Source organism: Heptranchias perlo, unplaced genomic scaffold, assembly GCF_035084215.1.
Source record: "Heptranchias perlo isolate sHepPer1 unplaced genomic scaffold, sHepPer1.hap1 HAP1_SCAFFOLD_50, whole genome shotgun sequence".
Taxonomy (NCBI): domain Eukaryota; kingdom Metazoa; phylum Chordata; class Chondrichthyes; order Hexanchiformes; family Hexanchidae; genus Heptranchias; species Heptranchias perlo.
In genome coordinates this window covers 6,248,686-6,272,839 of record NW_027139516.1, presented here as the reverse complement: position 1 = coordinate 6,272,839, position 24,154 = coordinate 6,248,686, and the positions used below count along the sequence as shown (strand labels likewise).

At 42.8% G+C, this 24,154-nt stretch overlaps 4 non-coding genes across 4 annotated transcripts; 1 reads left to right on the top strand and 3 right to left on the bottom strand.

Annotated features, from left to right (window-relative positions):
• Nucleotides 1–9,512: 9,512 nt before the first annotated feature.
• On the bottom strand, nt 9,513–9,584 carry trnag-ucc (transfer RNA glycine (anticodon UCC)). Its single transcript has one exon. It is a non-coding gene; the product is annotated as a tRNA-Gly (tRNA).
• A 7,930-nt stretch (nt 9,585–17,514) lies between these two features.
• trnak-cuu (transfer RNA lysine (anticodon CUU)) lies at nt 17,515–17,587 on the top strand. Its single transcript has one exon. It is a non-coding gene; the product is annotated as a tRNA-Lys (tRNA).
• A 2,668-nt stretch (nt 17,588–20,255) lies between these two features.
• trnav-aac (transfer RNA valine (anticodon AAC)) lies at nt 20,256–20,328 on the bottom strand. The gene has a single exon. It is a non-coding gene; the product is annotated as a tRNA-Val (tRNA).
• A 439-nt stretch (nt 20,329–20,767) lies between these two features.
• Nucleotides 20,768–20,841, bottom strand: trnan-guu (transfer RNA asparagine (anticodon GUU)). Its single transcript has one exon. It is a non-coding gene; the product is annotated as a tRNA-Asn (tRNA).
• Nucleotides 20,842–24,154: the final 3,313 nt, after the last annotated feature.

The window sequence follows — 24,154 nt, the reverse complement described above, 5'->3', positions numbered from 1 at the left end:
CTCTCCCTCTCTCACACTCCCCCAGTTGCACAGAATCTCTCCCTAATCCAAGTCTGCAGCTTGTTTCTCCCCTGCCTTTCCTCTGAATGCCTCTAACCGGTGCCGCACTGCCTGTCTGAGCTGCTCAGTGTTTGCTGCAGGGTCCAACCCTCCCCCTGGGTTTGTTTTCTCTTCTGTCCCTGGGCCTCGCCCACACCTGCTCTGGACATTGTTGCAACTTTAATTCTGGCAGTTGCTGTCAGCGAAAGGTCAACAGCTTTTCCCTCAACTGTTTTCTCCTGTTTGAATTAGAAGCTCGCCCCTCCCTGTTCAATCTCGACCTCTACCTCACCTTGTATTGTCCAGAATGTAATATAAGATATGGACTGAGTCCACCTCACCTTGTAATATACAGAATGTAATATAAGATATTTACTGGGTCCACCTCACCTTGTAATATACAGAATGTAATATAAAATACGTACTGGGTCCACCCAACCTTGTAATGTGCAGAATGTAATATAAGATATGGAGTGAGTACAACCCATCTTGTATTGTACAGACTGTAATATAAGATATGGACTGAGCCAACCCACTGTGTATTGTACAGAATGTAATATAAGATATGGGCTGAGTGCAACCCATTGTGTATTGCACAGAATGTAATATAAGATATGGACTGAGTACAACCCATTGTGTATTGTACAGAATGTAATAAAAGATATGGACTGAGTCCACCCCACTGTGTATTGAAAAGAATGTAATATAAGGTATGGACTGAGTCCAACCCACTGTGTATTGTACAGAATGTAATTTCAGATATGGACTGAGTCCAAGCCACCTTGTAATGTGCAGAATGTAATTTCAGATCTGGACATTGTTGCAACTTTATAATGCACGGTGCACTCACTGTTTAAAATACAAGGTGCTCTCATTGTTTAAAATACAAGGTGCTCTCACTGTTTAAAATGCACGGTGCACTCAGTGTTTATAATGAACGGTGCTCTCACTGTTTAAAATGCACGGTGCACTTACTGAAAAAAATGCACGGTGCTCTCACTGTTTATAATGCACGGTGCTCTCAGTTTAAAATACAAGGTGCTCTCATTGTTTACAATGCATGGTGCTCTCACTGTTTAAAATGCACGGTGCTCTCACTGATCAAAATACAAGGTGCAATTGCTGTTTAAAATACAAGGTGCTCTCATTGTTTAAAATGCACGGCGCTCTCATTGTTTATAATGCACGGCGCTCTCACTGTTTATAATGCACGGTGCTCTGACAGTTTAAAATGCACGGTGCTCTCACAGTTTAAAATACAAGGCGCACTCACAGTTTAAAATGCACGGTGCACTCACTGTTTAAAATACAAGGCGCACTCACAGTTTAAAATACAAGGTGCACTCACAGTTTAAAATGCACGGTGCTCTCACAGTTTAAAATGCACGGTGCTCTCACAGTTTAAAATGCACGGTGCTCTCACAGTTTAAAATACAAGGTGCTCTCACTGTTTAAAATGCACGGTGCATTAATGTTTATAATGAACGGTGCTCTCACTGTTTAAAATACAAGGTGCTCTCACAGTTTAAAATACAAGGTGCTCTCACTGTTTAAAATACAAGGTGCTCTCACTGTTTAAAATGAACGGTGCACTCACAGTTTAAAATACAAGGTGCTCTCACTGTTTAAAATGCACGGTGCACTTACTGATAAAAATGCACGTTGCTCTCACTGTTTAAAATGCACGGTGCTCTCACAGTTTAAAATGCACGGTGCTCTCACAGTTTAAAATACAAGGTGCTCTCACTGTTTAAAATGCACGGTGCATTAATGTTTATAATGAACGGTGCTCTTACTGTTTAAAATACAAGGTGCTCTCACAGTTTAAAATACAAGGTGCTCTCACAGTTTAAAATACAAGGTGCTCTCACTGTTTAAAATGAACGGTGCACTCACAGTTTAAAATACAAGGTGCTCTCACTGTTTAAAATACAAGGTGCTCTCACTTTTTAAAATACAAGGTGCTCTCACTGTTTAAAATACAAGGTGCTCTCACTGTTTAAAATGAACGGTGCACTCACAGTTTAAAATACAAGGTGCTCTCACTGTTTAAAATGCACGGTGCACTTACTGATAAAAATGCACGTTGCTCTCACTGTTTAAAATGCACGGTGCTCTCACAGTTTAAAATGCACGGTGCTCTCACAGTTTAAAATACAAGGTGCTCTCACAGTTTAAAATGCACGGTGCATTAATGTTTATAATGAACGGTGCTCTCACTGTTTAAAATACAAGGTGCTCTCACAGTTTAAAATACAAGGTGCTCTCACAGTTTAAATACAAGGTGCTCTCACTGTTTAAAATGAACGGTGCACTCACAGTTTAAAATACAAGGTGCTCTCACTGTTTAAAATGCACGGTGCACTTACTGATAAAAATGCACGTTGCTCTCACTGTTTAAAATGCACGGTGCTCTCACTGTTCAAAATGCACGGTGCTCTCACTGTTTAAAATGCACGGTGCTCTCATTGTTTAAAATGCACGGTGCTCTCACTGTTTAAAATACAAGGTGCTCTCACTGTTTAAAATACAAGGTGCTCTCACAGTTTAAAATACAAGGTGCTCTCACTGTTTAAAATGAACGGTGCACTCACAGTTTAAAATACAAGGTGCTCTCACTGTTTAAAATGCACGGTGCACTTACTGATAAAAATGCACGTTGCTATCACTGTTTAAAATGCACGTTGCTCTCACTGTTTAAAATGCACGGTGCTCTCACTGTTTAAAATACACGGTGCTCTCACTGTTTAAAATGCACGGTGCTCTCACTGTTTAAAATGCACGGTGCTCTCATTGTTTAAAATGCACGGTGCTCTCACTGTTTAAAATGCACGGTGCTCTCACTGTTTAAAATGTATGGTGCTCTCATTGTTTAAAATGCACGGTGCTCTCACAGTTTAAAATACAAGGTGCTCTCACTGTTTAAAATGCACGGTGCATTAATGTTTATAATGAACGGTGCTCTCACTATTTAAAATACAAGGTGCTCTCACAGTTTAAAATACAAGGTGCTCTCTGTTTAAAATGAACGGTGCACTCACAGTTTAAAATACAAGGTGCTCTCACTGTTTAAAATGCACGGTGCACTTACTGATAAAAATGCACGTTGCTCTCACTGTTTAAAATGCACGGTGCTCTCACTGTTTAAAATGCACGGTGCTCTCACTGTTTAAAATGTATGGTGCTCTCATTGTTTAAAATGCACGGTGCTCTCATTGTTTAAAATGCACGGTGCTCTCACTGTTTAAAATGCACGGTGCTCTCACTGTTTAAAATGCACGGTGCTCTCACTGTTTAAAATGCATGGTGCTCTCACAGTTTAAAATGCACGTTGCTCTCACAGTTTAAAATACAAGGAGCACTCACATTTTAAAATGCACGGTGCACTCACAGTTTGAAATACAAGGTGCTCTCACTATTTAAAATACAAGGTGCTCTCACTGTTTAAAATGCACGGTGCACTTACTGATAAAAATGCACGTTGCTCTCACTGTTTAAAATGCACGGTGCTCTCACTGTTTAAAATACAAGGTGCACTCACAGTTTAAAATACAAGGTGCTCTCACTGTTTAAAATGCACGGTGCACTCAATGTTTATAATGAACGATGCTCTCACTGTTTAAAATGCACGGTGCTCTCACTGTTTAAAATGCACGGTGCTCTCATTGTTTAAAATGCACGCTGCTCTCCTTGTTTAAAATGCACGGTGCTCTCACAGTTTAAAATACAAGGTGCTCTCACAGTTTAAAATACAAGGTGCTCTCACTGTTTAAAATGCAAGGTGCACTCAATGTTTATAATGCACGGTGCTCACATTGTTTAAAATGCACGGTGCTCTCATTGTTTAAAATGCACGGTGCTCTCACTGTTTAAAATGCACGGTGCTCTCACAGTTTAAAATACAAGGTGCTCTCACAGTTTACAATACAAGGTGCTCTCACAGTTTAAAATGCACGGTGCTCTCCAGTTTAAAATACAAGGTGCACTCACTGTTTAAAATGCACGGTGCTCTCACTGTTTAAAATACAAGGTGCTCTCACTGTTTAAAATGCACGGTGCTCTCACAGTTTAAAATACAAGGTGCACTCACGGTTTAAAATACAAGGTGCTCTCACTGTTTAAAATGCACGATGCACTCAATGTTTATAATGCACGGTGCTCTCACTGTTTAAAATGCACGGTGCTCTCATTGTTTAAAATGCACGGTGCTCTCACTGTTTAAAATGCACGGTGCTCTCACTGTTTAAAATGCACGGTGCTCTCACTGTTCAAAATACAAGGTGCAATTGCTGTTTAAAATGCTCGGTGCTCTCACTGTTTTAAATGCACGGTGCTCTCACTGTTCATAATGCATGGTGCTCTCACTGTTTAAAATGCACGGTGCTCTCACTGTTTAAAATGCACGGTGCACTTACTGATAAAAATGCACGTTGCTCTCACTGTTTAAAATACAAGGTGCTCTCACTGTTTAAAATGCACGGTGCTCTCACTGTTTTAAATGCACGGTGCTCTCACTGTTTATAATGCACGGTGCTCTCACTGTTTAAAATGCACGGTGATCTCACTGTTTAAAATACAAGGTGCACTCACAGTTTAAAATACAAGGTGCTCTCACTGTTTAAAATGCACGGTGCACTCAATGTTTATAATGCACAGTGCTCTCACTGTTTTAAATGCACGGTGCTCTCACTGTTTATAATAAGCACGGTGCTCTCACTGTTTAAAATGCATGGTGCTCTCTCTGCCCATAATGCATGGTGCTCTCACTGTTTAAAATGCATGGTGCTCTCACTGTTTTAAATGAATGGTGCTCTCACGGTTTATAATGCATGGTGCTCTCACTGCTTATAAAGCATGGTGCTCCCACAGTTTGTCATGCAGTGTGCTCTCATTGTTTAAAATGCATGGTGCTCTCACTGTATATAATGCTTGGTATCTCACTGTTTACAATGCATGGTGCTCTCACTGTTTTTAATGCATGGTGCTCTCACAATTTATAATGCATGGTGCTCTCACAGTTTAAAATACAAGGTGCACTGTTTAAAATGCATGGTGCTCTCACAGTTCAAAATACAAGGTGCACTCACAGTTTAAAATACAAGGTGCACTCACAGTTTAATATACAAGGTGCTCTCACTGTTTAAAATGCACGGTGCTCTCACTGTTTATAATGCACGGTGCTCTCACTGTTTAAAATGCACGGTGCTCTCACTGTTTAAAATGCATGGGGCTCTCACTCTTTATAATGCATGGTGCTCACACTGTTTTAAATGCATGGTGTTCTCACTGCTTACAATGCATGGTGCTCTCAATGTTTATAATGCATGTTGCTCTCACTCTTTATAATGCATGGTGCTCCCACTGTTTCTAATGCAAGGTGCTCTCACTGTTTATAATGCATATTGGTCTCACTGTTCATAATCAATGCTCCTCTCACTGTTTGTAATGCATGGTGCTCTCACTGTTTAAAATGCATTGGTCTCTCACTGTTGATAATGCATGGTCCTCTCACTGTTTAAAATGCATGGTGCTCTCACTGCTTATAATGCATGGCGCTCTCACTGTTTATAATGCATGGCGCTCTCACTGTTTATAATGCATGGCGCTCTCACTGTTTATAATGCATGGCGCTCTCACTGTTTATAATGCATGGTGCTCTCACTGGTTGAAATGCATGGTCCTCTCACTGTTTAAAATGCATCGTGCTCTCACTGTCTATAATGCTTGGTATCTCACTGTTTATAATGCGTGGTGCTCTCACTGTTTAATGTGCATAGTGCTCTCACTGTTTATAATGCATGGCGCTCTCACTGTTTATAATGCATGGTGCTCTCACTGGTTGAAATGCATGGTCCTCTCACTGTTTGAAATGCATCGTGCTCTCACTGTCTATAATGCTTGGTATCTCACTGTTTATAATGCATGGTGCTCTCACTGTTTAATGTGCATAGTGCTCTCACTGCTTATAAGGCATGGTGCACTCACTGTATATAATGCATGGTGCTCTCACTGTTTATAATGCATGGTGCTCTCACTGTTTATAATGCACGTTGCTCTCACTGTTTATAATGCATGGTGCTCTCACTGTTTATAATACACGTTGCTCTCACTGTTTATCATGCATGTTGCTCTCACTGCATTCAATGCATTGTGCTCTCACTGTTTATCATGCATGTTGCTCTCACTGCTTATAATGCACAGTGCTCTCACTGTTTATAATGCATGGTGCTCTCACTGTTTATAATGCATTGTGCTCCTACTGTTTATAATGCATGGTGTTCTGACAGTTTATAATGCATGGTGCTCTCACTGTTTAATGTGCATAGTGCTCTCACTGCTTGTAATGCATGGTGCACTCACTGTATATAATGCATGGTGCTCTCACTGTTTATAATGCATGGTGCTCTCATTGTTTATCGTGCACGGTGCTCTCACTGTTTATCGTGCACAGTGCTCTCACTGTTTATCATGCGTGGTGCTCTCACTGTTTATCATGCGTGGTGCTCTCACTGTTTAAAATGCATGGTGCTCTCACTGTTTAAAATGCATGGTGCTCTCACTGTTTACAATGCATGGTGCTCTCTCTGCTTATAATGCATGGTGCTCTCACTGTTTAAAATGCATGGTGCTCTCACTGTTTACAATGCATGGTGCTCTCTCTGCTTATAATGCATGGTGCTCTCATTGTTTTAAATGCATGGTGCTCTCACTGTTTTAAATGCATCGTGGTCTCACTGTTCATAATCAATGCTGCTCTCACTGTTTGCAATGCATGGTTCTCTCACTGTTTATAATGCATGGTGCTCTTACTGTTTATAATGCATGGTGCTCTCACTGTTTATAATGCATATTGGTCTCACTGTTCATAATCAATGCTGCTCTCACTGATTATAATGCATGGTGCTCTCACTGGTTATAATGCATGGTGCTCTCACTGTTTATAATGCATGTTGCTCTCACTGTTTATAATGCATGGTGCTCTCACTGTTTATAATGCATGGTGCTCTCACTGTTTATAATGCACGTTGCTCTCATTGTTTATAATGCATGGTGCTCTCACTGTTTATAATACACGTTGCTCTCACTGTTTATCATGCATGTTGCTCTAACTGCATTCAATGCATTGTGCTCTCACTGTTTATAATGCTTTGTGCTCTCACTGCTTATAATGCACAGTGCTCTCACTGTTTATAATGCATGGTGCTTTCACTGTTTATAATGCATTGTGCTCCTACTGTTTATAATGCATGGTGTTCTGACAGTTTATAATGCATGGTGCTCTCACTGTTTAATGTGCATGGTGCTCTCACTGTTTATAATGCACGTTGCTCTCATTGTTTATAATGCATGGTGCTCTCACTGTTTATAATACACGTTGCTCTCACTGTTTATCATGCATGTTGCTCTCACTGCATTCAATGCATTGTGCTCTCACTGTTTATAATGCTTTGTGCTCTCACTGCTTATAATGCACAGTGCTCTCACTGTTTATAATGCATGGTGCTCTCACTGTTTATAATGCATTGTGCTCCTACTGTTTATAATGCATGGTGTTCTGACAGTTTATAATGCATGGTGCTCTCACTGTTTAATGTGCATGGTGCTCTCACTGTTTATAATGCACGTTGCTCTCATTGTTTATAATGCATGGTGCTCTCACTGTTTATAATACACGTTGCTCTCACTGTTTATCATGCATGTTGCTCTCACTGCATTCAATGCATTGTGCTCTCACTGTTTATAATGCTTTGTGCTCTCACTGCTTATAATGCACAGTGCTCTCACTGTTTATAATGCATGGTGCTCTCACTGTTTATAATGGATTGTGCTCCTACTGTTTATAATGCATGGTGTTCTGACAGTTTATAATGCATGGTGCTCTCACTGTTTAATGTGCATAGTGCTCTCACTGCTTGTAATGCATGGTGCACTCACTGTATATAATGCATGGTGCTCTCACTGTTTATAATGCATGGTGCTCTCACTGTTTATCGTGCACGGTGCTCTCACTGTTTATCGTGCATGGTGCTCTCACTGTTTATCATGCGTGGTGCTCTCACTGTTTAAAATGCATGGTGCTCTCACTGTTTACAATGCATGGTGCTCTCTCTGCTTATAATGCATGGTGCTCTCACTGTTTATAATGCATGGTGCTCTCACTGTTTTAAATGCATCGTGGTCTCACTGTTCATAATCAATGCTGCTCTCACTGTTTGCAATGCATGGTTCTCTCACTGTATATTATGCATGGTTCTCTCACTGTTCATAATGCATGGTGCTCTCACTGTATAGAATGCATATTGGTCTCACTGTTCATAATCAATGCTGCTCTCACTGATTATAATGCATGGTGCTCTCACTGGTTATAATGCATGGTGCTCTCACTGTATAAAATGCATATTGGTCTCACTGTTCATAATCAATGCTGCTCTCACTGATTATAATGCATGATGCTCTCACTGGTTATAATGCATGGTGCTCTCACTGTTTATAATGCATGTTGCTCTCACTGTTTATAATGCACGGTGCTCTCACTGTTTATAATGCACGGTGCTCTAACTGTTTAAAATGCATATTGGTCTCACTGTTCATAATCAATGCTGCTCTCACTGATTATAATGCATGGTGCTCTCACTGGTTATAATGCATGGTGCTCTCACTGTTTATAATGCACGGTGCTCTAACTGTTTAAAATGCATATTGGTCTCACTGTTCATAATCAATGCTGCTCTCACTGTTTGTCATGCATGGTGCTCTCACTTTTTTAAATGCATGGTGCTCTCACTGATAACAATCCATGGTGCTCTCACTTTTATAATGCATGGTGCTCTCACTGTTTATAATGCATGGTCGTCCAACTCTTTATAATGCATGTTGCTCTCTTAAAATCTATCGATCTCAGCTTTGAATATAACTCAACGACTGAGCATCCACAGCCCTCTGGGGTGCAGAGAATTCCAAAGATTCACAATCCTTTGAGTGAAGAAATGTTTCCTCATGTCGGTCCTCAATGGCCGACCCCTTATCTTGAGACGATGAGCTCCAGTTCTTGACTCTCCAGCCAGGGTAATCAGACTCTCAGCATCTACCCTGTCAAGCCGTCTAAGAATTTTATACATTTCAATGCGATCACCTCTCATTCTTCTAAACTCCACCGGATATTGGCCAATTTTACACAATACTTCCTCAGACGACAATTGCAGTACGACCACCTTACTCTTATATTCCAACACCCTTACAATAAAGGCTAACATATCATTTCCCTTCCTCACTCTCATGAGACCCTTGGCAACTCAGTATTTCCAGCATGTTTTTCCTCTTTTCCTTCTGTCGGGAAAAGAAATGAAGGTTGAAAATATTTTACTATCATTACACCCGATTATGTTTTGGAAACAATATCCAACTGAACTGCATCAAATTCAATTATAAACTTAAGAGTTTCTGATGGAAATAAACTAATAAGAACACTTAATTGCGATGGCTGGGAATCGAACCCGGGTCAACTGCTTGGAAGGCAGCTATGCTCACCACTATACCACCACCGCTGAAAATAATCGACAATAAAATAGTTCCCAAACATCAGATCCTGACCAGACACTGCAGGCTGTTGGATTTTGTTCTTCATTTTCACTGGTTTCTGACGGATCCTTTCTCGCTCTGTTGCAGTTCCTGTTTCCGCCCAGTAGATTTCACCAACCCCCAATCAATGGAAATTCCACACCAGCCAGTAATTCTTCACCTTATATCGGACTGAAGAGACAGTCGATACCTGCAATACTTGACCAGCTGGAAATACATTTTACCACAGCTCACATCAGCCATTGAGTAAAGTTAAATAATTCCATTAAATCATTACAGAGACCTGACTACCAACTGGACAGGAATGGCAGCTTAATATTCAAGTCTATAAGATGTTTAGAAAGGACAGGGAAATAGGGAAAGGAGGAGGAGCAGCAATATTACTAAAGGTCAATATTACAGCAGTTCAAAGATAGAATATCAGTGAGGGTGAGCGGGCAGTGTGAACACTCTGAGAGAGACCCATCACAAGTGCCCCCACTGTACTCCCCCAGAAGGTATAAGAAGGGCGAGTGCGGGAGGATTTCTTCATTCTTTGTGAAAGTGTTTGTGAGATTGTGGAAATGTCTGGAAGAGGAAAAACCGGCGGAAAAGCTCGGTCCAAGGCCAAGTCTCGCTCATCCCGGGGCGGACTGCAGTTCCCTGTTACCCGTGTTCACAGGCTCCTGCGAAAGGGGAACTATGCTGAACGTGTGGGTGCCGGAGCCCCGGTCTATCTGGCTGCTGTGCATCGAGTATCTGACGGCTGAAATCCTCGAGCTGCCCGGCAAAGCGGCCCTGGACAAACAAGAAGACCCGCATCATCCCCAGACACCTGCAGCTGGCCATCCGCAACGACGAGGAGCTCAACAAGCTGCTGGGACGGGTGACCATCGCTCAGGGTGTTGTCTGATATCCAGGCCGTGCTGATGCCGAAGAAAACCAGCATTGTGAGCTCCAAGAGCAAGTAAACCGTCCAAGGCTTAATCTGATAACCCAAAGGACAGGACCAACCTTATTGAAATCTTTGAAGAAGGAACAGAAAGTGTAGACAAGTTTAATGCAGTAGATGTGATATATTTGGGTTTTCCGAAGGCCTTCTATAATGTACCACATTGTAGACTCATGGCTAAGTTCGGAGCACGTGGAGTCAGGTCAGTTGGGTACAAAATTGAAAGCCGAGAATAGAGGTTAAGGGTCGCTACTCAGAGTGGCAAAACGTGGGAAGTGGAGTTCCAGGTGATGGGACCACTGTTCTTCACAATTTACATTAACGATTTGGATTCGGGAATCGGAAGTACAATTCCAAAATTTGTGGACGACACCAACTTGGGGGATTTAGTTAATACAAAGGAAGAAAGCATCAAAATGCAAGAGGGCATTAATAAACTTGCAGAATGAAGAATCAGGAGGTCACACATTGCTTGGATAATAAGAGTCTAAACGGGATAGAGGAGCAAAGGGATCTAGTGGTACAGATACACAAATTACTAAAAGTAACGACCCAGGTTAATCAGGTCATAAAAAGACAAATCAAACACTAGGATTCATTTCTAGAGGGATAGAGTTGAAAAGCAAAGAAGTCATGTTAAACTTGTATATAACCTTGTTTAGACCAGACTTGGAATACTGCGAACAGGTCTCGTCTCCATATTATAGACATAGGGGCATTGGAGAAGGTGCAAACAAGATTCACAAGGATGATACCAGAAATGAGAGGATATTCTTATCAGGAAAGGCTGAACAGACTGGGTCTCGTTTCACAAGAAAAGAGAAGGCTGAGGGTTGATCTGATCGAGGTTTTTAAGATAATGATAGGGTTTGTTCGGATAGATGTAGAGAAAATGTTTACACTTGTGGGGAGTCCAAAACTTCAGGTAATAAATATAAAATATTCACTAATAAATCAAATAGGGAATTCAGGAGAAATTGCTTTACCCAGAGAGTGGTTAGAATGTGGAACTTGCAACTACGAGGTTGTATCTGAGGCAAATAACATAGGGACATTTAAGGGGAAGATAGATCAGCACATGAGGGAGAAAGGAATAGAAGGATATGCCGATAGGGTTAGATGAAGTAAGGAAGGAGGAGGCTCATCAGCAGCATAAACGCTGGCATAGATTAGTTGGGCAGAATGGCCTGTTTCTGTGCTGTAGGTTCAATGTAACTCGATGTAAAGGCTCTTTTCAGAGCCACCCTCTGTATCTGTGAAAGGACTGGTGACTGTCTGAAGGGAAACGCGAATATCATGCTACCAGTGTGGCTTTGAGCTGCTTTTGTTTCGTTGTGGACGAGATGAGGAATTAATGGGACTGGAGTCGGGGCAGTGACCACAGTCCGGTACTTTAAACGGTGACTTATAGATCCCAGCCCACACATCACCAGGTTTCTTGTATTTATTTAAACTACTTGCCATGCTGGGCTCGTAAAGAATCACCAGAACTGCTCGACTAACCTTTCTACATCTGTGGAATTCAGCGCTTCGCTCCGTTTCTGTTCTATTTTGTTGGATTATTTACATAACGCATCAAACTCACTGGGGAATCACTGAAATGTAACTCTGTACAGAAACAAATAACAGTGAATTGCCTGGTGCCCAGGAGATCTGGAACATTACTCGCCTTTCGTCCTGTTATCGAATAAACCGTGTTTAGAGTCCACCGACCCGCTTTGTTTCCATCTGGGGGATTAAACAGAGAAATCGGGAGGGGAGGAGACAGTCAGAGTGACAGAGCGGAGAGCGGCCTTTGATCTTCCAGCTCCACCTCCAGTTCTCTCCATCCGACAGTTTCAAACCGTTTATCGATAATTGAACCGAACCTCAGCGCTCCGCACAAACCCTGACAGACCCGGGCTTCATATTCAAGGATTCCCAAAACCCGAAGCTTTCAAATAAGCCCCGTTACAATGAAAAATCGTTAATATTCCTGCCTAAATACAGTCCATTCAATAACAAGTCAACTCGGCTCCTCCATTTCAGTCTGTTTCCCTGTTCTATCTCCCCACACATCCCCTCCCAGACGGGTTCAGCGTTTCACAAACACCTTATTGCAGCTTATTTGGAGAATCTCATCTGTTGGGGTTTGAGTTATGACGCGGAGTTTCTCCGCCAGTGTTACCGTCTCACAGAGACCCTCGCCCTGAATCTGTGAAAAGATTATGACCATGAACTGGGACTGGAGCCGAAACATCCCCAGTTACAGTGAGGCCCGGCCCGGACATCTCATTCTCTCTATTTTATATCAGACGGTATCCCACTTTCATGTCCAGCAATAGAGAGAGAGAGAGACAGTATCAGTCTTACACTTCCGATCTGTGTCCAAATCACGCTCAATAACAGTATCCACCTTCATATACAGCACCAGAGAGAGAGAGGGAGGCAGACACGGTGAGAGAGACAGAGAGAGCGGTGAGACACAGTGACAGACAGACGTTAACAGTATTAGTTCCAGACTGACCGGGAAAGTGCGATTTTATCCAGAAAGATCGCGTTGGAGAGACAGAAGATGCAATCACATCTCTCACTGATATTGTACAAGGATCAGAAACACTATTAATCCCACACTCAGGGACAGTACAGAGAGGGACAGAAACAATGGGTCACATTTAACCCTCTAATGCCTGTTGTACTATCTGCAGTTTTACAGCTCAGGGCTGTTCGATATTACTCTCAGTGACCTACAGTTTCACTCCGGTTAAATTAATCTGCGACTGTTGCTGCCTGATATTAACCCTACACGGTCCCAGCAAATACACCGACTCCCACTTTCCTCCCATGTTTCTCCAGGATTGGTTTGAGAAATCCTCTCTCAGTCACACATTATAGGGGCCATTAATGAAGAGAATCCATTGGCTGATTTCACAGCCGCTCACTTTATCTCTGAAAGGCTCTTTACCATCAAAAGACCCCGAGAGAAACAGCAGGGATGGAAACATCGAGTTTAATAGTTGGAGATTGTAAAGTCAGTCTGGATTCCAGCGTTAGGCACTGGTGGAATCCCATCTGTTTCCCACTCTCGTGCCTGTTCCTGCACTGCCTGTGGACCCCATTCCCTCTGACCTTTCCCCCAGTCCCACTTCCTTTGCTCAGACTCGGAAAAATTCCAATTGGGGAAAGTTTCCATCGATTTTTGGATTGGGAATTGTGGGCGCCATTCCCTCAGTGAGCGGAAGAAGATGGTTTAAAACAGCCGGGAATGGAGAGATCACGGCCCCCGGGGGAAGGGAGCAAAGAGCAGCCTCGTTACAGCAGATCATCGCTTCGGGACCGTGTCCGCAGATGGGCTCAGACATCGGCATTGAGTCCGGGGGAAGGTCAGGGGGAGTCCGGGGGCTGTTTGTAAGAGGCGGAGTGGATCAGGAACTGGTCCCGGAACATGGAGTGAGAGGGGGGAAGGGAGAGGTCATTCTCGGACTGTGTGTGTACAGGGTGTGTCCAGGGGAAGGGAGAGAGAATGGGAAGAACCTGCTATTAAAATCATTGCTGCTTTCTCTCCCCAAACCAGGAGTGAATGGTCCTGGTTTAGTTCCAGCCTCACCCTGTTTATTGTTATTGGATAGTGAAGAGTGGAAACAGAGCCGGACAGTAAGGATGTGGGGAGTTATACAAAGAGCATCTATTGCAGGCATCAGGTGAGAAGTGTCAAGGACACATTTTAAACAGCGGCTGTTTGGTTTCGGTTGAACTGTTAGTCCCATGGGAGAGGGGATTAGAAACCTGACCTGTACAAAGGTCCCTGCCCCATCGGGTAGTCCCATTCATGGATCAGTGCAGGGGTTGGGCCGTGTCTGGATGTTATTAAATTGTTGTAAAACAGCCCAACACACCTGGTATGCAGAAGCGGAGTGCTGCAGTACTGCAGTGGAGTCAGACACTGACACTGTTTGTATCACTGGATTTCATTTGTGGATATTCAAAATGATCATTAACAGAGATATTAAACTGATCACTTCTGTCTTTTCTACCTCACCTGTTCCTGAGTAACAAGAGATCATTTTCTTTCTCCAGGCAAACCCTTGAACGATCCAGAATAAATGTGATGCTTCCTCCACCCGAGGCAGAAGGAACAATGCAGCCAGCTCCTTCTCACACACAGTAAGTATATTATCACTCACAGAGCACAGAGACACAGACAGGTCATCAGTTCCACAGTCTCAGACAGCAGGAGTAGTCAGTCCCACAATGATCACAATTTCCAGAGACACATTTTCAATCCAACAGTCAAGCAGAGTAGGTGAGGCAGACAATGTTCCATTTCCCCCTAACTCAGTCCCACTGACAGGTAGATACAAAAATCCCAGTCCAAAATCACACGCTCAGAGTGAAAGGCACTGTGTCAATCTCACAACAGAGCAACATTAGCTACGAATTAAATACCAGATAGAAATCACACATGGTACCCGATTCAAAGGTACAGAATGAATCCCAATAATGTACCCCGAGATTCAAATTGAATACTAGCCCAGAACTCTCACACACATGACTTTAATCCATGCAATATCCATTCGAAATGTGTATCATATGATACAAATTGCACACAAGTCCAAAACTCAGGCAGAGTATCAGATTGAGAAATATTGAAAGATAGTAAACCTTAGAGACAAATTAGATACCTGTTCAGAATGAACTCGTAGAATGAGATTTAAAGATAGAGTATCAATTCTATTAGTGCAGACTGAGATACACATTACATACCAGTCCAAAAATCTCATACAATATTAGACTGAAAGATACGGTATCAATTCCATTTCTACAGACTGATCTACACATTACATACCAATTCAAAAATGTCACCTTATCAGTTTTAAAGATACATTATCATCCACAACAGTACTCACAGAGATACAGATTTAATAGTACTCCAAAAAGCACACAAATAATCTGGTTAAAACCTCCAGCATCAAATCCGAAAGTATGTCCATATTTACCAATTAAACAAGGAGTAAAACTATTTAAACATTGAGATATAAAAGCTGCAATATTGAACACCATAATTTAATCTGAGAGAATAATTACGTACAGATACAGAATGAATCTCACATTCAGAGACAGTACCAGAGACACACAGACACAGAATGACTCCAACTCTCACAGATGCAGAACGAATCCCAAACTCACATACAGTACAAGAGACTGACAGACACACAGTTAATCCCAAACTCACACACAGTGCCAGAGACTGACAGGTACAGTATGAATCCCACACTAACATGCAGTATGAGTAACTGCATATATAGGATGAATTCAACTCCCACATACAGTACTGGAGACTGTATATACAGAATGAATCCCACAATCACATGCAGTATGAGTAACTGCATATATAGGATGAATTCAACTCCCACATACAGTACTTGAGACTGTATATACAGAATGAGTCCCACAGTCACATGGAGTACCAGAGACTGACAGATACCGAAAGAATCCCACACTAACACACAGTTTTATATGAAGAATTAATCACAAACTCTCACACACACTGCTGACAAGATACAGAATCAATTCCAAACTCACACACAGTATCAGAGAGTGACAAGATACAGAATGAATCCCACATTCACACACAGTACCAGAGACTGACAGATACAGAATAAATCCCACACTCACACACAGTACCAGAGACTGACAGATACAGAATGAATCCCACACTCACACACAGTACCAGAGACTGACAGATACAGAATGAATCCCACACTCACACACAGTACCAGAGACTGACAGATACAGAATGAATCCCACACTCACACACAGTACCAGAGACTGACAAATACAGAATGAATCCCACACTCACACACAGCACCAGAGTCTGACAGATACAGAATGAATCCCACATTCACACACAGTACCAGAGACTGACAGATACAGAATAAATCCCACACTCACACAGTACCAGAGACTGACAGATACAGAATGAACCCCACACTCACACACAGTACCAGAGACTGACAGATACAGAATGAATCCCACACTCACACACAGTACCAGAGACTGACAGATACAGAATGAATCCCACACTCACACACAGTGCCAGAGACTGTCGCAGCATGAAATGGTCCTTATCAAAGTCACAATTGATACCCTATGTGACTACCACCATGATAAACTATCCCTCCTCATCCTTCTCAAATACAATATCTCAACGTGCTGTTATGCTGTTAGACTAGTTTCCTCTCTCTGCTCTTATTTGGAATATGTTGCTTTTCTGTCTGACAACACTTGGTATCATCGTATTATGTTAGTCCACAAGAGGAGATCATTCGGCCCATCGTGCCTGTGCTGGGTCAAACACACGTATTCGTTCAAAATTCATTCAGAGATAGATTGAGTGCTTTGTTATCAGAAAATTGCCTGAACCCCCACAGTCTACAGTTTTCCTCCTCGCTATCAACGACACGGTCAATTTTTGTGTCACCGGCAAATTTCTTAATCATGCCCCCGACGTTTAAGTCCAAATTGTTAATGTATACCACAAAAAGCATAGGACCAAGTACGGAGCCCTGCAGCACCCAACTGGAAACAGTCTTCCAGCCACAAAAAACACCCGTCGACCATTACCCTTTGCTTCCTGCCACTGAGCCAATTTTGGCTCCAATAAGCCACATTCCCTTGGATCCTATGGGCCTTTACTTTTTTGACCAATCTGCCATGTGGGAATTTTTCAAAAGCCTTGCGAAAATCCATGTCGACTGCATCAATTGCGCTACCCTCATCGATCCTCCTTGTCACCTCCTCGAATAATTCAATCAGGTTAGTCACACACGACCTCCACTTAAAAAATCCATGCTGACTGTCCTTGATTCGTCCGTGCCTTTCGGAGTGACAGTTGATCCTGTCACTCAGAATTGATTCCAATAATTTGAAATGGAGTCTTTCTCCTGCTTGCTGCAATAATAGATAAGGCGGTGATGTACCATCAGGCCCGGCTAGCTCAGTCGGTAGAGCATGAGACTCTTAATCTCAGGGTCGTGGGTTCGAGCCCCACGTTGGACGAGTATCATTTAAAACTTTTATGTTGCGTTCACTGGCCAACGGTGCAGAATTGATGCATAATGAAACGTTAAATTTGTAGTCAGGATGGCCGAGCGGTCTAAGGCGCTGCGTTCAGGTCGCAATCTCTTCCGGTAGGCGTGAGTTCGAATCCCTCTTCTGACATTGCTTATTTTTACGAAGACGTGAAAATATTTTATTTGTGGATTGGGCTGCAGCTGATTTTCAGACCAAGTTGATTTGCTCCTCCCACAAAAGCAACTGGCTTTGTCATGGAAATGTGACTTGAGAAGTTTCAAACGGTGATATGTTTGACATATTAATGACCTGGACAAAGAAATAGAACAGCAGTGGGAAACATTTAAAACGGTGATAAATAGAGTCCAGGAGAAATATATCCCACTAAAAAGCAAGAACAAACTAGCCAGAAATGACACACCAAGGATGAATAAAGAAACAAGGGCAAAATTTAAACTGAAGAAAAGGGCACACACTAGCCAATAAAGGAGAGAGGGGAATGTGATAAGACTGGGAAAGAAGTCTGAAGATCTATTGGAAAGGCAAAAAAGGAATATCAAAAAAAGCAAAGTATTCGAGACACATCAACAGCCAAAGAAAATTTAGGATAGGAATATTTGCACGAAGTGATTTTTAGGTAGTCGCCTTTAAATGTTTCAAAGGCGACTGCGAATTTATGATCGTCTGGCCATTTCACCAGCCGTGTTGAAAACAAAACATGTCTCTTAAGGGGAGTCTATAACGAGGGGGCATAGATTTAAGGTGAGAGGGGAGAGATACAAAAGGGTCCAGAGGGGCAATTTTTTCACTCAAAGGGTGGTGAGTGTCTGGAACGAGCTGCCAGAGGCAGTAGTAGAGGCGGGTACAATTTTGTCTTTTAAAAAGCATTTGGACAGTTACATGGGTAAGATGGGTATAGAGGGATATGGGCCAAGTGCAGGCAATTGGGACTAGCTTAGTGGTATAAACTGGGCGACATGGACATGTTGGGCCGAAGGGCCTGTTTCCATGTTGTAACTTCTATGATTCTATGATTCTATGATTCTGTGATAATAGGGCCACTAAGGGAGACACACGACAAACTCACAGGCAATGACAGCGAAATGGCAGAAATATTAAATAATCACTTTGCTTCAGTATTTACCAGGGAGACTCGTATTGTGGGCATGACAGTAGAAGAAGAGATCAAAAAGATATGTAAAGACATTTAAGATCGAAAGGGGGGAGATAATTGATAAACTAATCAATCTTAGAGAGGAAATTTCCTGTTAGGTGCCTAACCAGAGTTTCAAACCGCTCAGCCACGCTAATTTCCGTATTACTGTTCAGGAGCTTATTTCACAGGGACACGATTACTGCGCTCCATTTACGGAGGCTCAGTGAAAGGCGGAAATTGATCTATTAATAGAATCATAGAATAAGATAGCGCCATTCAGCCCATCGTGCCAGTGCCAGCTCTCTGAAAGAGCTGTCCAGTTCGTCCCACTCGCCTGCTGTTTCCCCATAACCCTGAAAAAGTTTGATCCAAGCGTTTATCCAATTCCCTTTTGAAAACTGTGAGTTGAGAAAAACAATATTGAAAGGGGTGCTGGGGTCTCTGCAGCGTCGATGTAGAGTGTGTGATGATTGAAGTTATCAAGATGGTTGCTTTACACATGGTATGATGTGCAATCATCCTGAAATATCTTCAATATCCAATACAAATTGAATTGCAAACCTGACGGACAAACACTGGAAAACAAGTCACGAGTGAACGCAAATCATCTCGGACCCGTTTTTAGCCTCACGGCACTTCAAATAAAGTGCAATAACTTTGCATTGAAAATATTTGGAACTTGCATCTGTGCCTTTATCTGTTCCATGTCTTAAAGTTGCTGGCGTCTGATGATGGACACGCCTCTACTCCCTCCATTGAACAAGAAAGGAGGTGTTTGACGTTGACGGGACCTGTTGGTTATGAGCTCATCCTTTGCATTGAGTGGGTTCGCGTCCTTGAAACGGCGTCAACTTTAGCCCAGCGGTGAACTTCGCAACAAACAAGTTCATCACCGTCTCACCGCGGGCACTGACTGACACGTTTATCGTTATTTCTTTCAGACCGAAATAAATAGGAACCGTGATTTTAAATTTGCACGAAGTGATTTTTAGGTAGTCGCCTTTAAATGTTTCAAAGGCGACTGCGAATTTATGATCGTCCGGCCATTTCACCAGCCGTGTTGAAAACAAAACATGTCTCTAACTTTCGCGTCTTTTTTCGAAAGGCAAAAAACATATTTCCCATGACCTCTGAAGGATGGACAAGTACATTTCAGAAAGCTGAATCAAGTTCACCAGCCTTTTAATCCGGAGTCAGACCTTTGCGCCACGCACTCTGAAGACAGGCTCCTGGATGTTATTATATTTTTTGAATGTTTCTCAAACACCGTTTCATATATTGGTTGAATGGATGAGGCTTATCAAATCTCCGCCAGATCCCACCGGTAATGAGACAGCATTGGAAGCAGCCTTCACCCCCAATATCACGCTGGCATTCATCGCCTGCTCTCAGCGGACTGCATTAACAGGGCTTGGAGATATGGACTTTGTTCACATTTTATCAGCAATGTGAATCGTTCAGTATTTAATCATTTTTAATGGGGACAACGTTTCAAAATATTTCCGCCCGGTTTCGAACCGGGGACTTTTCGCGTGTTAGGCGAACGTGATAACCACTACACTACGGAAACCTGACACCTCCAACCTCGTGTTCGGGATATAACCCCTCAGCCAAACTAACTTCCGTATTACTGTCCAGGAGCTCATTTCACAGAGATACATTTACTGCGCTGTATTTCGGAAGGCTGCAGAGAAGGATCGGTGGCGATGGTCAGGCAGGGAATCCCAGAGCATCGCGCCCACACAAACATTTCACTGTGTTTTTTCATGTGCCTGATATCCGACCGCAGTGTAAATTATGGCGAATCAGGCATGCTCAGATGACATTGTTCACAGAGTGTTTTCTTGCAGCCAAATCACACATTAGAAAACTTGAAATGAGATGAAGAGATCGGAGCCATTTGAAGTGCTCCCAGTTACTGCTGATCAGGAATTGAAACATGGCACCGGCTTCAGGTCGATCAGAATGAGGCAATGAATCCAAAAGTGGGACGAAAAAGGTGCAATTTTCGTCCCTGGGTGGGCTCGAACCACCAACCTTTCGGTTAACAGACGAACGCGCTAACCGATTGCGCCACAGAGACCGTCTGGTCCTTTTTCTTGCAAGATACACTAAAGTAGCGTGTCACCGAGCCAAAGTTACATGTTGCAGCCACAGAAATGCAATTGTCCACTATCAGTGTTACTTTTCCAGAAATAAAGGATGGGACATTGTTTGTGGAAACATGGAAACGGTCTGGTCTCGCTCACAGCATCGATATCACCGCCAACCAGCTCTCCTGCAACCGGCGCGCCCACCGGTGCTTTGTCTGTTCGTTCGTTGCACTGTGGGAGATCCTTCGCCACACTGACTGCAGCGGTTTAAAAAGCCGGCTCACCACCACCTTCTCAAGGGCTTTTTGGGATGGGCAATAAATGCCGGCCTCGCCAGCGACGCCCACATCCCATGAACGAATAAAAAAATATATTCTGAGCGTCCTGATGCTGATGTCAGGTTTTGATCCCTGATCTGCAGTAACTGGGAGCTGAAATATTAATTGTACCGAATGCAAACACTCCCTGATATATTTAACACTCTTACATGCCTTCCCTGCTGGCCTCGTCGTTCGGCTTCGGTGTTTTCATCACGGCGGCCTGGGTTGGGAATATGCTGTTACAAAAAAGAATTGCCAATTTTGTCGAATCACAGCAAACTTCCGGCACAAAAGCAAGCCATTCGGCCCATCCTGTCCGCACCGGCCGGAAATGAGCTACCCAGCCGAATGCCACTTTCCAGCACTCGGTCTTTAACCTTGTAGGTTACGCCACTTCAAGTGCATATCCAAGTATTTTTTTAAATGTCACGAGGGATTCTGCCTCGACCACCCAGTCAGGCAGTGAGTTCCAGACCCCAAACACCCTCTGGGTGAAAAAAATTCTCCTCAGCTCCCCTTAAATCCTTCCACCAATCATTTAAAATCTATGCCCCCTAGTTATTAACCTCCCTGCTAAGGTAAATAGGTCCTTCGCCTCGACTCTGTCTGGGCCCTTCATAATTTTGTACACCTCAATTAAATCACCACTCAGCCTCCTCTGTTCCAAAGAAAACAACCCCATCCTCTCCAATCTTTCCTCACAGCCAAAATTCTCCAGCCATGGCAACCTCCTCGTAAATCTCCTCTGTACCCTCTCTAGTGCAATCGCAGCTTTTTTGACCAGTCTGTCATTTGGGACCTTGTAAAAGCCTTGCTAAAATCCATGTAGACGACATCAAAGTACTCCAGGTGTGTTCTCACCAAAGCTCTATTTAATTGCAGCAAGACTTCCTTACTCTTATACTCCAACCTCCTTTCAAAAAGGGCAACATACCATTTTTCTTCCTCATTGATTGCTGTTCCTGCATGTTAACTTTCTGTGATTTGTTTACAAGTTCACCAAACTCCCTCTGAATATCAACATTTATTGGACTCTCACCTTTTAAAAAATATTCTGCTTTTCTATTCTTCCTACCAAAGTGGACAATTTCACATTTTCCCACTTTATCCTCCAACTGCCACCTTCTTACCCAATCACTTAACCTGTCCACCTCCCTTTGCGTCCTCCTCACGGCTTACTTTCCAACCGACCTTTGTATCATCAGCAAACTTAGATACATTGCACTCGGTCCCCTCATCTCAGTCATTAATATAGATTGTAAACAGCAATTACAACTTAAATTGTCCGCCCAGGATCGAAAGCAGGGCCGTTCGCGTGTAAAGCGAACTGGTAACCGCTGCTGACTTATACTGGGCAGAGGGGAACTGACCAGTCACCTCTCTCTGCTCTGATTGGGACATTTTTACTTCTCTTTAAACAACATCTCTCCTGTCCCACACTAAAATCATGGACCAGAATCATAGAATATTACAGCACAGAAGGAGGCCATTCGGCCGTGTTGCCGTGCCTACTCTTTGAAAGAGCTGTCCAATTTAGTCCAAAAAACCCAGCCTTTTCCCCGTAACCTTGCAAATCTGTTCTCTTCAAGTACCTGTCCAATTGCCTTTTGAAAGTTCCTATGAAAGCTGCTTCCACCACCCTTTCAGGGAGTGGCTACCAGATCGGAACAACACTCTGTGTGAAAAAAAAATCTCCTCATTTCCCCTCTAGTCCTAAAAGCTCACAATCCTTCTCCACGGATGCCTTTTTACAAACATTTCATTCATCAAAACCAAACAAGATACTCTGGAAAATGTCTTCATTTTCAAGTAATTAATGTTCCGAAGGAGCTCCCTAATTTCCCTCCCCTTTATGAATCAGATCATTCTCATCCGGATCTTTTTCCACATGAACCGGCCTCCCCTCCCAGGGGCTGAGTTCAGAATCTTCGAAGGATACAGCTCAGAAGCAGGCCATTCGGGCCATCGCGCCCGTGCCTTATCCAACAAACCATGTACCAGATTCTCCTGAATTCCAGGGTGTGGAACGAAAGCGAACAACAAAAGCCCTGACATTCGACCGTGGATGTACAGGCAATTCTGTGACAAACCGGTTTGTCTTTTTCCCGGTTTTTCCCTGTCTATCTGACTGCGTTTATCTCTGTGCGTGTGGAGCTGCAGGCTGATTTTGAATTCATAAGTGTGTTTGTGTATGTTTCGTGCAATAAATAAATGAGTGAATCAGACGCTTCTCTCCCTGACACTGGGGAACTAGTGAGGCAGAATTCAGAGCAGGGTTCTGTTTATTGTGAAAAAGGGAATGCAATATGAATTCCGGAATTATTCAGAATTCTACCAGCGCTAAAACCAAATGCGACCCCCGCCGTGATTTAAATACGCAGCTTTCTGATTTAGATTCAGACGCGCTAACGTTGCGCTACGAGGTCTGATGGTAGCGATCGGGTTATTTACCTTTATGAAAGTTTCTCATGCACCATTTCATTTATTTCAGATTTCCAAATCCCCGCCCACTCCCACCGGGTATCAGGCAGCCTCAGAAGCAGCCTTCACCTGTCCGCGGCAGCATGACTGCAACAAATCCAATGACACACACCCGGAACCCAGAGTCATCACATCACAGGAAAGGAACTGCTCAAAATACATAACAGGACGGGCAGCATCTGAAAAAACGCTGAGACTTTCGGTGTTTGGACTTTGTTCAGGACTGCTAACAGGACGGTGTGAAAATTTAAACTATGGATGTGTATAAATGGATGTCATGCTTCTTTATAAATTGAGTGTTTAAGTTATGTGTGCCATTTATAAATTTATTTTGATTATTTTTACAATATGATATATCTTGTTATAAATATATATGATTGCACCTGTGACACTTATAAATACATTTGGGTGTAACTGCTTGGTGGTTATCATTATATCTCTGTGTATCTGTGTTATGTATTTGTGTGTAATGAAAAGTAAGACATAGAGAAATAAATATCCA